General features: G+C 37.7%; 1 protein-coding gene across 2 annotated transcripts in view; it reads right to left on the minus strand.

Annotated features, from left to right (window-relative positions):
• Positions 1–9,033, minus strand: part of zfhx3b (zinc finger homeobox 3b) — a 238,114-nt gene that overhangs the window by 154,454 nt on the left and 74,627 nt on the right. Inside the window, exon 1 of one of the 2 annotated variants that reach the window (XM_016475619.1) lies at positions 844–1,267. The exons of the other annotated variant lie outside the window; for it this stretch is intronic. The gene's annotated coding sequence lies outside the window, so the exon portion shown is untranslated. Of the gene's footprint in view, positions 1–843; positions 1,268–9,033 lie in introns of those variants that run through there. 2 annotated transcript variants of the gene reach the window in all.

Genomic DNA, 9,033 nt, shown 5'->3' on the forward strand with positions numbered 1-9,033 from the left:
GTCTCTATACCAAACACACTCCCCTAAACACTCGCACGCATTTCACACACACACATGCCTATCGATTTGCATGTGACTCTGGGAAGCAGCAAAGAACAACTTTAACGTCGTCTGGAATGAAAAAAAAAAAAAAAGAATACGAGAAAAGACGGCGAAAGTGACGGGAGCGAAAAAGTAGAGGAACTGAAATGCACAGCAAAGGGCGGAGAAACCCACACTAGAGGGGACACTAAAAAGTAACGATGGGCGCAATGTTGAGGATTTTTGCTCGCTAAATGAGAGAGGAAATGAAAGTAGAGGACGAACGAGCATATCGGTGTAAAAAATGGAAAAGCGGGCGACGCTTCCCGCTCAGCGGACGCGGACGGACTCGGAGGCTGGACTAAAACGCTCTAATCCCGGCTACGATCGCGCAGAGCTCCCGCTCCTCTCCCAGCAGCCTCGCACATCGACACCCTCTCAAAAACCTCTTTCTTGACACTATTCGGTCCTTTTGTGACCCGTGTGAATACATGAACGTGCAGAAGTGTGTTTTAAAATCCAGCTGTTTGGAAAAAGGAATCGCTGTCTTGCCCTTTTCTTTTCTTCCAATCATGAGAAGAGCGAGGACGAAGCCAGATGTAAACACAGGTAACGATACTAATAAACGGAAGCAAATAAAAGCAACTTGCATGGAAATAACTCGCGATCTGTTCTTTATCCTCCTGCTAGGCGAATAGGCAAAGCCGGGGCTGATACGGCGAAATCCCGAAAAGCCATCGCTTTAGTCTGTTATTGAAACTAAAGACAATCGTAACGCTACGAGAGAGACAGGAAGAAAGAGAAAGCAAAGTTACAACTTACAATGTTTGGCTGCCGCTTTGAGATCCTTGCTTTTTAATCCAGTATTGAGACGCTTTGGCTAAAGATCCCATCAAGGCAGTCCCTTTTGGTCAGTTTGCGTTTAGGATGATGGTAAAAGAAAGATCATTGTTGTTGCGGAGAGTAAAAAAACGGAGTATTAGTTGTAAAGGCAATATAAAAAAATAATTTGGATGCAAAGCAGGCGATGAGTCTTGTGTTAGAGGGAGAGAGGAAGAGGTGAAAGTGAGATCTGATGATTGAAAAGAAAAAAACTCTTTGGATCTTTATTCCTGCTAATTAGTTTCCTGCAAAAAATGGCTGTGATTAATTCAGTGCGCATGTGCTTCATTACACAGGCACGACGGGAAGGGCTAATTAGCCACCTTCTGGATCAATAAGATTCAGCAGAGAGCCGAGGAGAGAGAGGGAGGAGGGAGATAGAGGAGGGAGGGAGGGATGGATGGATAGATGGAGAACGAGAAAGAGGAAAGTAGTCATCGGGAATTGAAAATATGGAATTAAGTACAGCACAAAGTAAGAGTTGGATGAGAAGGAAGACACTGAAAGTTAATAGTGGAGAGGCGCGCGCGGAGCCCCTGCTGCACAGTGTTTACGCACCGGTGTTATTTGCTCGCCAGACGCTAGTTTTAGATTTAGGAATCAAAACGAGTATGTTTAAGAAATAAAATAACGCACTTATAACCTCGAAAGCGCCAACTTTAGAGCGCGTATAACTCCAACAAGTGCGTCGCACCTTCAGATGCCTCGCATTTAATAAAACAAAAATCTTATGACAGGATTAACACTGTTTAGATTTATTTTTTATTTTTATTTTTTTAGAACAGGCAAAAGTGAAACAAAGACGGCTTTATGTGGACAACAACGCAACACTCTTTGTGAAGCTTTATCAGTGCAGATGTTAAATAAGCAAAATACTTTAGTAGCCTATGTTTTAGTGTGTATGCACTTATAGTGAACAACAAACTTTAAAACATGCCGAAAACAGTAGAGACAAAAAAGTAGGCTAATATACACTGTGTGTATTGGCAAATCATAAACACCTTTATTATTAGGCTATCATTTTTTTTTTTTTTTTATCTGCTTGTAAAGATGAGCTTCTGAACTTCTGTATAGATGCACACAGGAACTGTTCAAACACTGTGCAGTGTTAAATGTTATCATTTCAGCATGCACGTTACGTGATATAGGATTATATCTGTATTTTTAGTATTGTCATTTTCTGAACTAAACTATTTCTGAAAACTACACGTTAGCAACACGATATGCATGTAACATAACATTTGTAAAATCGTTATTAAGTATAATCATTTTTAGGTGTAATAAATGAAATTGGACTTAGTAACACCTCGATATATACTGCCTGTATTTACGTTCACGGTCTGTCCCATCATGTTGGATCTTGAGATGAGTGCACGAGGAAGAATCGAGACATTGCAACCGAATGCGAGGAAAAACTGTGCAAAAACTATACAGTGCAAAAACAATCACTTCCCTCTTTTTAGCTTCTCTGGACAAATTCATACAATTCCTGTCAGAGTCAAACGCGATGTAGGTTACCTATTTTATTCACTTTGAGACGATCAGCAATATATGATAAGAGATGCTTCTTTAGATATTATCTTTAAGAGTAGACTCGATAGAAAGGTGAACCAAAAAGCACTGTATAGATTTTATGAACTATTTTAATATATGAAATGTACTGTTTCTATTCCTCTCTCTCCTCACTCTCACACACTCACAGACAGTAGGGGAAGAGAGTGCAATGTAAAAATCACAAGTTCTTTAATTAACCTTTTCCTTCCTGCACTTTACATACTTTATCTAATGTTATAGCAATAAACAGCTCAATATGTTGTTTTTCATGTGTTATTACAATTTAAAGAGGATTTAAATAGAGCATTTGAACACAAGTCATGTTTATTTAGTTAGACATTTAAATAGCATGTAAATCGCTCCTTAAACAGTCAGCGGCGATAAAATGACACGATACGCGTTACATGCTGTGTGTTTTTTAATAATTCTCGATAAGTAGTGTGACTTTCAAGCGCGGTGCGTTCAAAGAGGTGACATTTGATCAATAGTAACAACTGTAGTATAGATCGGTGGGTTTCTCCACAGGTTTGCTTTTTTCACTTTGCCCCAAAACAATTCTCCTGCACTTGGTGGTCATTTAAAACGTCCTCTTCCCGAATCGAAAGCGTGTATCCCAGTTCCGACCGTTGAGCCCAGGCCAGTGTCCCTTCGCATGATAATTCTATTGTTGATTCTCACTAACGAAATTACAATTCCTCTCTCCCTCTCAATGACTAGGCTACTTTCGCTATTGACAACTCTAAGGGGCCAAATACCTGTTTTTATCAATTGCATAATGTTTATTGGAAAATGATCATATATCAGTTTTTAGTTGTTGAGTGTTTTTTTTTTCTACTTTCTTTCTCTCTCTCTTTCTCTTTTAAGACAATCTGTTTTTCCAAATTGTTTCTCAGAATACATGATGCCAAATTCCGTGCTATCATTTACTGTCGCATTAGGCAATATATAGCATTTGTATGTCAAAAAATAATTACATGTTTATTGTGTTCTGCACGATTATAATTGATTGTTGTGTGTATATTATTTTAGGATTACGTATTGAAGTTGTCATAAACGTGCTATAGAATAAATAATTCTGATAATTATTATCAGAGGAAATGTAATATTTCAATGTACTAGCATTCCAGTAAAATATTGTATGTTTTAATAAATATGTAGAATATAATAAATATTGTATTTTATTTTATTTCCATCTCATGTCATATTATAGAGAACATGTTGGAAAGCATGCAGTCAGTATGGAACTCGCTTTGGGAGTTTCAAGGAAACACACCTAGCCTCTATGAAATCCATTGCACCGAAGCATTATCAAATACGGCTATCAATGCATTATACAAACAATAGCAATATTAAACACTCTGGCCTCGTGCAATAATATAGGCTAGACGTGACAGTTGCTGCTGTATCTGCGTGGATAGCGCGTGGGTGCCCGTGTGTGTGCTCGCATAGCCTAAATGTAAGTTCTAGTTTTAAAAGCATATCTTTTTATATTGCTGACGCGCAAATGGAGAGATATATGAAATAGTAAGCAGGACTACACGTTCGCAGGAACTAACTTCCGTCACGGAAGAAAACAGAAGAGACAAATGAAAAGTTACAAAATAAAACGTCGATATGCTTGATATGCATACGGATTTTGCCTTGAGAGGATCTTCAGGATTGTGATGTGCCTGCTCTCTTGGGAAAGAGGGATTGTAAAAATGAATGGATGGAAAATAGAGTGCGTGAAGAGTTAGAGGGGCAGTGAGATAATAAGAGGCCGGTGCGTGAAAAGGGACAGAATCAGAGCTTGTCTGTCGCTTTGTAACCTGCCATGGCCAATCTAAGCGCATTTGAATATGCAGTGTGGTCCTGTCTGGCGCTTGATAGCCGTATGTATGGACGCAAATATCACCTGAGCTTCGTTTTCTTCAGCAGATGCACACAGAATCGTCATTGCATGCTCCTTTAATATAGGCTAAATGTGTTTTTTATCTGTTAGGTCCAATCAATTGCTAATGCTCTGTCCTAAATATGACTGGGAATGACTGAACAGACATCCAAATACGCATGGCCAACCCCTCTGGTGAACATTCTGATTGATCTGACTAGAGATGTGTGTGTAAACCTCGGTCCATCGCCGTGCAAGCAATGAATTTCACATATGAACCCTAAACTGCAGCAACAGAATCACAATCCGTTGCTATTTGTGATGAAAACAAAATGTTAGAATTGTTTCAAATTTAGAGAGAACAAAAATGTTAAAAACACATTTAAATCAATGTGCATGTATGTATTTGTATTATTATTTTTGTATTATATTTATTTTCAGCGTTTCAAAAAGACAGCCTGTGCTTTTCACCCTCATGCACCGCGTGTGCCACCACTGAATAATAAAAGACCAAAAACGAGCCGTAAGGAAATGAAAACAGGCGAAAGCATTCAGAGATAAAGACAGCTGTCTACAACGGTCTTGCAACTTTATTAAAAAGCGAAGAACATAGTAGTTCAGATAAATATAAATATATTTGGGGATTTCGCCACTGTATTAATATGGAAGGCACACAAGTTGAAGCTGCGTTCGGATAGAGCTAGCAAAGGGGTTCCATCCTCATGCGTCCCTAATGAAAGAATCTGGCGCTTAATTAGCATTTTCCCGCATGGTTAACTAACACAACTTTAACTCAGTCACCGGTGAACAGCAGCGGCTTTTTGGGAACGGGCCTTCCGACGGGCGCATGCACTGCAACAGCAGCAGCAGAGGAGGTGAGAGCTGTGGCGCATGGCTGGTCTGAAGCACACTGGGACTCTATGGCATTGACAGCACAGGAGCATTGTCCGGCCTGAAGCCGCGGGTGGCTGCATGGGGCAGGACGTGTTACCAGGTGCAATGGCAGCGCCCTCTTATGTTCACTCTGGCCAAGGGGCTCAAACACAACATGAACCTGCCTTGTCAGGGATATATGTTCCCTGTCTGCCATCTGCAGCAGATCTGTGCGTGTCCTATGTCACAGGACTGCGTCAAATCGAGCACATATGCATACAGGTAAATGTCTGTTGGCGAGTGACTAGGTTCCTTGCTTAACATTTCACCCGGCTTCATCCAAAATCTTAACTCTACGCACGAAGCCATAGTTGAATCGTATGTAGCGCGCACGACTGGAGACCCTTTTTGTGTGTGAGTTTTTGAAAAGAGGCCAATTTTAAAGCAGAAAAAGAAAATATCATGAGCTAGGAAAAATCAGATATGATGGAAATCATAAATAATAATACAGAAAAAAACAGCGGTGTATAAATGATTAAACGCTGTAAGACAGAATAAGTAATATTGCACTTACTGCAAAATTATTTCACGACTGTGTAACATCAAGATTCACAGATAAAATGACATTGTCTTATTACGATATAAATCAGCTCGCAGATATGACAAACACGTGAGTGAATCAAATATGATGCGCGTCAAATAAATGTATTAATTATCATGCACCTTAAAGACAAACTGAAGGAGAACAGCATCGTTCTTTTTTACATACAGATGAAAACATGCCTTCTCTTATTTCAAATGCCACTGTATAGTGGTTAAAAAGACGCTGTTTTATTTACATGAGTTTGTTATTGTGGTGATGTAGAATATTTCATCGTAGAACTGATTAAACATCAAAGGATTCAATCCTTTTGAACTCTGACCCTCTGATGGACTCTCCCCCTCCCCCCTCCCAAATACACACACACACTGTCACTTTAATCAGTCTGAATAAGCTCTTTTGCACTACAATCATTATATCTGCACTGTTGTTTACTTCACTGGTTTGCACTCTATCTGCCATGCGCCTTGTGCTGCTTTATATATTTTTTTACATTTTACCTTATTTGTATAATTGTATAGTCGTATTTTATATTTAAATCTGTATCTATCTGTATTTATGTTCTACTGTTAGTGTTATCTGTATGCACCAAGGGTCTGAGAGTAACGCAATTTCAATTCTCTGTGTGTATGTGCTGTACATGTGGAAGAATTGACAATAAAGCAGACTTGACTCGACTTGACTTGAATTGCATCTAACTCTGTAAATGATAACGTTTCTGAACTATAAACATTTCAATTAACTATTTAAAACCAATAAAAGTACTGTCAATAAATACATGTAATGAGAATGATGCATGTTTTACCGTTAACCTGACATCTCAAAATATCCATGTGGAACAAATATGTCCAGTATGAGACTGAAAAAGAGCTGGACGCTCTTAATTAAAGCAAAAATTCGGTTACGCTGGGGTAAATGTTAACATATGTTCCTTTTAGTGTGTAAAAACACACTTTATATTCACTAATATTTCAGCGAATGCGTTAATAAATACAACAAAAGGTTGTCCATGGCTAAATATGTTCGTGTCTTTTTTCTTACGTGCTGCTACACATCATTTCAATGTTTTGTTTAAAATTAATAATAAAAAAACAATTCTAAATAAATTACTAAATTAATTAATTAATGAGAACGTTCCTGCTAATATATGTTTTCTTGTTTTGTGCTGACTGTAAGACAAACATTTTGAATAGCGCACAGCATGAATGTCAACTTATCTTAATAATAAAAAACTTAATTTGCCCTCATAAACACTAATTAATCAAAATTACATGTTCAAAAAAGAGCTTATATGTTGTGCTTCTCCAAAATGTTTTTTACGCATTAACCTTTTAGATTAATTAATTATGCAAGTATTTTAAAATTAATTAATATTTATCCTTAAATTAAATTCCAATGTTACAGATTTGGATCGTCAAAGGTACCTGATACTGCCCAAACAAGTGTAATTCGAAAACAAAATTAACATACGTGAACTCTAATACTAGCTAAACAAATTATCAAATAAAATAAAAAAACAACGAACTTCTGCACAAAATATTTAAAAACATTGAGTTGTATTTGCATGCAGATTGATACAATTATTTATGGTGTTATTAGGCTCGATTTCAGTCGAAACCTTTTCAGCAGCCTAAAAAGGTCTAGATGTATAAATGGAGGATATAATTGGAAAATATTTAAAAATACTATTTGATTATAACCCTTTAAAAATACCGAGAAAAACCCGAATGTGTGAATGTGTTAATCGAATAATATCAGTGTATCATAAAACACCTGCGTGCGTCCGTGTGTGTGTGTGTGTGTGTGTGTGTGTGTGTGTGTGTGTGTGCACCACCGACAATCTTATCAATTAGTACTTTTATCCAAAATATACTTCGGTATTTTGTTTGCAAAATTATTTATTTATTTATTTGTATCGATATCAGAACAATACGAGCTCTTAAAAGCAATACGCACACACAATCAGATATACAGTAATGTATGTTGCTCAATAAATGCATAAGCTTAAAGAAAACAGCAGAAGCTCATTCAAATACGCATTTAAAAATCCAGGAACGGACCATGTTCACTGTCTGTGCGGTTAAGCAGTACAGATGTATCTGTTCACGGTCGTGCAACAATCCGAAAGAAAAGCAGCCTGGAGCAAGTCTGCGTCCAGAGGAGCTACAACTGCAAAGCAGCTCATCCTCACACCGCCGATTCTCTGCAACCTCCATTTTAGCTTTGTGCAGGTAAGAGAATAACGCAGGCTGAAATAAAACGACTGTCCAGTTTGAAATGCACTGCAACAAAATGATCGAAAGCAGATCTCAAGATTCCCGCTTCTCGACATCAACATGCAATATATAGGTGCAATGCAATGTGCGCATTTCGGGCCTGTAAACATCCATTTGAACGGAATAATTCTGCGCTTTCACTACATTCATACAATATCCAACCCTTAACAATTCCAGTTCCTACTAAACATAATAATAAACAAATATGGCCACCTGTCTATAAAACAATATAAGACACATATTTATAACAAATGCGTTTTTTTAGCAAAGCGCATATAGGCCTATATATCCACAGCTGGCTCATAAGTTTCATGTATAGCAGGTGGAAGCAGCCACAGAAGGGCAACAGAGACATAGGGCTCCCGCCAAGGGTCACCGTGAAAAGCCTTCCCCACTTCTATCATCTGACATATATGGCAGGATTATGTGCAAAACTTTGCTCAGGAAATAATTTCATCTCAAAGCGGGGACCCCGAGTTTCCAACCGAGAAATACGGTGATTTCATGACCCAAATGTCATGAATAGTTAGCTTAAAAATTAGACAGATGACATTTTGTTGACAAATATTTTCAAAGACAAATGAAAGAACAAACCCAGGAACAAATTCTTCCATGCAGTCCATGTTTAATTGTGTGTGTGTGTGTGTGTGTGTGTGTGTGTGTGCGCGCTGGACTTCAAACAAATACTATATATTTCAACAGTTATGCTGCCAAACATTTACAATTATGTGTAAAATATGTAAATTAAATATTTAATTCTGAATATGAAGATGAATATGCATGTATGTGAAGTCTGAATCACTAAAAAGCGAAACACAAAACATGCACATACAAACAAGAAAAATGTGTACTGTATTGTTACAAAATATTTGCTAGTGATCTATGAATGTAATAAATGTATGAATAAATTATTCATACACTCTAAAAAATGCTGGGTTAAATACAACCCAGTGCTG

Source organism: Sinocyclocheilus anshuiensis, unplaced genomic scaffold (assembly GCF_001515605.1).
Source record: "Sinocyclocheilus anshuiensis isolate Anshui unplaced genomic scaffold, SAMN03320099.WGS_v1.1 scaffold256, whole genome shotgun sequence".
In the NCBI taxonomy this organism is placed as follows: domain Eukaryota; kingdom Metazoa; phylum Chordata; class Actinopteri; order Cypriniformes; family Cyprinidae; genus Sinocyclocheilus; species Sinocyclocheilus anshuiensis.